We start from the raw sequence: 5,820 nt of genomic DNA on the forward strand, positions 1-5,820 counted from the left end.
CTGACATCAAGAAAAGCAAATTACAAGAAATACATTGTGTTGATTCATTTACTCTTTATTCTATACTTCTAATTTTGGGCAGTGATTTGTGAATTCTGTAAAGACTAATTTTACAACCCAAAAATAAGTTCCCAGGGGGTCACTTGCATCTCTACATCCCAGCTCTGGGAAGTTATAGCAGCTTAATTGGTCTTTGCGGTACTCTGTGAAGATGTTTAAAGGTTTCTGCCTCCACCATCCTTTCCAGGAGTGAGTTCCAGACCCACATTCTTCTCACCTCACTTCTCTGCATCAATCCATTCTATCAAGCGGTCTATGTTCCTTATGCTGGATGTTAACCAAATAAACTGTAAAGGCTGCCGAGAGTTTAATTCAATAATGTACTCAAGTGAAGTCATCTATAAATTAAAGTGTGTTGATTTGTTGGAGACAGGAATTTGTTAATGTTGAATCGTGTTGATGCGGTCAAATGAGTGGAAACAGATGAAGCTTCCTATCTTCAGTATCCATCTTTGAAAGGAATGTTTCACAGACCTCTGTGTCTTTCTTTACTGTAATGCAGATAGACAGTGAGCATGGCTGTAACAAGGGGAATGCTCCTGATGTGCACGAGCTGTGTATTGGATACCTGCTGGCAACAAGCACAACAGTGGATCATTATTATACTAGCCTGCTGTGAGGCTCGAGTGTTGAAAGCAGAGTGCCTCTGGCATAAACCTTTGCCATATTTTCAAGTATCCCAGTTTCAATCTGTTGCTTGATGTAGTTCTGAGAGATGAAAGCTGATGGCCAAGTGGCTAAAGAACCAATATTCAGTAGAGGGGAAAGTTCTATGAACATGTAAACTTATGAGTTGCACAATCACAAGTCACACTTCTCTGCTTCCAAATAAAAAACAATTGTAAGTTTACATTCCCGTTAGAAAGAAGACTCCCAACACCCTCCAAAACACAATTTATTGAGCAGCATGGACATCAAGTCAATAACAAGATGTTTTTCTTATCACCGGATTGGATACCAGAACAAATCCGTGCTTCAATATTAATTATTTATGAAGGAGAATAGTTACTTTTAAACTTATTTTTATCAGAAGCTGAAAAGCTACTCAAGGTTTCTATGAATTCCACATTAATAGGAAAATGGTTTGTGTGTTTGTCACTGAGCTGATACTGAAGGGCAATTGCTTTGGAAAACATAAGTAATCTTCCTGCCTTACATTTAACTTTACAGGAAGAAGTGCCGCATGGCTTAATGAATGCCTCAGTATGAATTTCCAACACTGGGTGTTTAATGTCATTGATGGTTGTGGGATAAAGAGAATAGATGAAAACAATTGTTTTATTATCATCACTTTAAACTAGATGGGAAAGTTGGTGGGGGGAATAGAAATGGTATTAATGTAGATTAATGTAAATGGGTGGTTGATAGTTGACATGGATTCTATGGTCTGAAGGGCCTTTTCCCATGCAGTTTCCCTCTATGGTTCTATAAAATGACCCTGCAACATGGTGAATCCTGAGGAATAATACACATTAACAGTGTAGAAGAAGTTTGAAGCTGCTGTAAGGCATGCTAATATTAACCACATAACCTTTACACATATTGGTCAATGGTATGAGGATAAGGCATAAACATTTGGAAAACATGACAGGTAACATGCTGAAAAATGGAGACTGTGCATCCAAAACTGGCTGTACCTCAATCCTGAAAGCTGCTTAGAATATTGAGTAGCACGGTGGGACTTAATCCAACAATGTTAACATGAACAAAATGCCTCCCTCTCCAAACAAAACAGTTCCCATTGCGAGTTTCACAGAATCAAAATTGGCAACTCTTGATTAAATACATTTGAATAACTTTGGGGCAGGTAATGTGTGCTGATTTTCACATCCATAGCCATGCCATGAACATGCAATACATTAGCAGGAAATCACTACCACCACTATCATTAAATCTGATATTAAAATTGCAAAGGCGTGGGACTACTTCTTTGTTAAGGGCCACAGCTTAGATAAACTGGAAAGGAAAAGGTTAAATGAGACTGAGGACGGAGAACTGGAAATGTCACAAAATGTAAAGACGGTGGGAAATAAAACTGGTTGGAAAAATTAAGGAATATGGAAAAAGTAGTGCATCGTAAATACAACTCCCTACTGGATCTTTGATTCTACTGCACAACTCCCAACTCCTGAGGTGCTGCCTGACCCGTTGAGTTACTCCAGCAGATTGTATTCTAGGCACGATTCCAATATCTGCAGTTCCATGTGTATTGGTGTCCACTGTGCCCATCTGCCAGTGCCCAGCCATAAACCTAACCGAGGAGGCAACGACAAAACACTAAGCCAGTGAAGCATGAACTGGGATCCACCTTAATCTTCATGGGTAAATAAGCCACTTGCACCTGACAGAAGATGCCTGGAGACCCCTAGGAACCGGCAAATCCTGCCCTATAATTGAAACTATTCTCAAAAAACTGTAGGGAAGAAAAAACGAACATGAAAGTCTAAAGAAAAACTGATAGGAAAATAAATGGAAGCATGAATGAAGATAAATATTTGAAGCATATAACTAAACAATTTTATCTTGGATGACAAGATACTAAATGAATCATTTGATTTAATTTTAGTAGAGAGATTGTGTGGAATAGGAGTGGAACAGGAATAAAACACACAATGCAATGGATTAAGTAAGAAATGCTGAACTAATTGGTGAAAATCAAAGCTGAAATTGCTCTGGGCTCTGGTAGCCAATCCTATAATTTTTAGATCATATTTCTTTGCTCTTTAGCCCTGCACATTTTACCAAGTACTTATAAAGTCTTGTTTTGGAAATTATCATTGTCATTGCCCAGTACTATTTCAATCACTGTATGCCAAAACATAATAAATCATGAGGAAAGAACATTTGCCATGTTTTACTTCTATAATTTTTTGGCCAACAACTTTAATATCCATTCCTTAGTCACCAACCCACCTGGCATTGGAATCAGTTTCTAGCTCTTAAATATCTTCATCTTTTTTCAGGCATTTATCCACTTCCCATGCAAATGGCTAAAGACTCAGTAATCTGTAAAATGCATCCTAATTTCTATAAAACTGAATAAAATAAAATTATCCCCATTGCCATACTTACAGTATCTTCCAGTGTGCATAATATTTTAAAATGTGAATACAATGCAAAAGTGTTAGTTATGATCAGTCTGAAGAAGGGTCTCGACCCAAAACGTCACCTATTCCTTCTCTTCATAGATGCTGCCTCACCCGTTGAGTTTCTCCAGCATTTTTGTCTACCTTCGATTTTTCCAGCATCCGCAGTTCTTTCTTACACATAGTTTTGCTATTGTGTTGTTTCCTATAGAACAACATAAACAGTTCTATAGAGGGGGGGGGGGGGGGGCAGAGTGGGAGGGGGGGGGGGGTGGGGAGGGAGAGGGACGGGAGTAGAGAGGGAGAGGGATGGGAGTAGAGAGGGAGGGGGGTAGATAGGGAGGGGGGTAGATAGGGAGGGGGGGCATAGAGGGAGGGGAAGGGGGTAGTGAGGGAGAGGGAGTGGGTTAGAGAGGGAGAGTGAGGGGGGTAGAGAGGGAGAGGGTGGGGGGGGGGTAGAGAGGGAGAGGGAGGGGGGTAGAGAGGGAGGAGAGTAGAGAAGGAGGGAAGAGGGAGGAGGAGGGGGTGCAAAGGGAGAGGGGCAGAGAGGGAGGGGTAGAGAGAGAGAGGGAGGGTGTAGATGGAAAGAGTGGGGGGGAAGGGTAGAGAGGGAGATGGCAAGGGAGGGAAAGGGAGGGAGAAGAGAGGGAGGGGATACAGAGGGAGGAGGATAGAGGAGGAGGGGGTTGAGAGGGAGGGGGTAGAGAGGGAGGGGGTGGAGAGGGAGGGGGTAGAGAGGGAGGGGGTAGAGAGGGAGGAGGATAGAGGGGGAGGGGGTAGAGAGGGAGGGGGTAGAGAGGGAGGGGGTAGAGAGGGAGGGGGTAGAGAGGGAGGGGGTAGAGAGGGAGGAGGATAGAGGGGGAGGGGGTAGAGAGGGAGGGGGTAGAGAGGGAGGGGGTAGAGAGGGAGGTGGAGGGGGAGGGGGTAGAGAGGGAGGGGGTAGAGAGGGAGGGAGTGAGGGTAGATTGGGAGAGGGCATATCCCTCCTCCACCCTTCCCATCTCCCTCCTCCATTTGTAGACATTTGGATAGGTTAGTGGATTTGCAGGGAACGGAGGGATATGGGTTATGTGCAGGCAGATAACAGTTTGTCTTGGCATCAAGTTAGGCACGGACATGGTGGGCAGAAGGGCCTGCTCCATGTTCTAACCACTTCCATGATCTGGAGCACAAGTTTCCAGTCACTCCTCAACATGGAGAAGATTTGCACTTTTACCGCGGCAAAGTGAAGAGGGAAATAAAAGCTTCCCTTTCACGGAGGAGCAAGTGAGGTCCTTGGATGATGGTGCACAATCCAGAGACTTGGCACAGCATTGTTTCAGGCCGAAGGGTCTCTTTCTAAATCCTAAACTTCCTATGTTTATACATAATAATAATAATAATAATAAACTTTATTTATAAAGCGCTTTAAACAACCGCAGTTGCCACAAAGTGCTGTACATGAGAACTCATGGACAAAAAGTTATTACAAACCATTAAAAACCTTAAAACGAAGGACTAAAAACAGTAAAAATTAAAAGACATTAAAAGCACTAAGAACAGGAGCAATGTCTCAGCCAGTGTCGAAAGCCAGAGAATAAAAATGAGTTTTTAGGGAGGATTTGACGATGGACAGTGAGGGGGCCTGTCTGATGTGCAACGGCAAGGTGTTCCAGAGTGCCGGAGCAGCAACAGAAAAGGCTCTATCCCCTCTGAGCTTCCGCTTAGACCGTGGTACCTCAAGGAGCAGCTGATCAGCTGACCTGAGGCACCGGGCAGGAGCATATAGGTGGAGCAGCTCAGAGAGGTAAGGCGGGGCGAGCCCATTCAACGATTTGAAAACAAATAAAATAAGTTTAAAATGAACTCGAAAGTGCACTGGGAGTCAGTGAAGGGAGGCCAAAATTGGCGTAATGTGCTCCCTCTTTCGAGTTCCGGTCAAAAGGCGAGCGGCAGCATTTTGAACCAGCTGGATACGAGCCAATGAAGCTCGTGCGACTCCAGAGTAGAGTGCGTTACAGTAATCCAGCCTAGATGTAATAAAGGCATGGATTACTGTTTCAAAATGCTGCCGCTCGAGGATGGGCTTCACCTTTGCCAGCTTCCTTAGGTGAAAGAAGCTGGACTTAACCACCGCGCCTATTTGTTTATCTAGTTTAAAATCACCGTCCATCCTAAAACCCAGGTTTAAAACTGTTGGCTTTACGGACAATGCCAGTGGACCCAAGTCAACAAAGGGAGGTTCACGGCAGCCATTGGGGCCAAACAAAATCACCTCTGTCTTTTTTTCATTAAGTCCCAGAAACCCACTCTGCTACACACACAATAAACCAATGCTTTTGTTCACACTGCAGCCATTCACTGAGAGTCCATCACTCAACCTCGTGAGAGGGGACAAGGAAGAACACTCACTTCCTCTTAACGCACATTAGAGTAGAGGAACAAAGATACTGGTAGAGTGAATATATCATGTTTTCCAATCTCATCTTTTGCAAGAACAGTTAAAATACAAAAGAAAACTTTAAAAACAAATCAGTACACCACATTTTAAGAAAATAGGGAGTACAATATACACACAATGTAGGCTTTTGTTGCTTTTACACATGGATTTGCGACTGATTTGAAATTTCCATTTCTCATTTCACAACAGTTCATATCAATGCCTGGCCAAGACAGCCAGAACAAATTCCTTTGA

This window comes from Amblyraja radiata, chromosome 33 (assembly GCF_010909765.2).
Source record: "Amblyraja radiata isolate CabotCenter1 chromosome 33, sAmbRad1.1.pri, whole genome shotgun sequence".
NCBI classification, from domain to species: Eukaryota; Metazoa; Chordata; class Chondrichthyes; order Rajiformes; family Rajidae; genus Amblyraja; species Amblyraja radiata.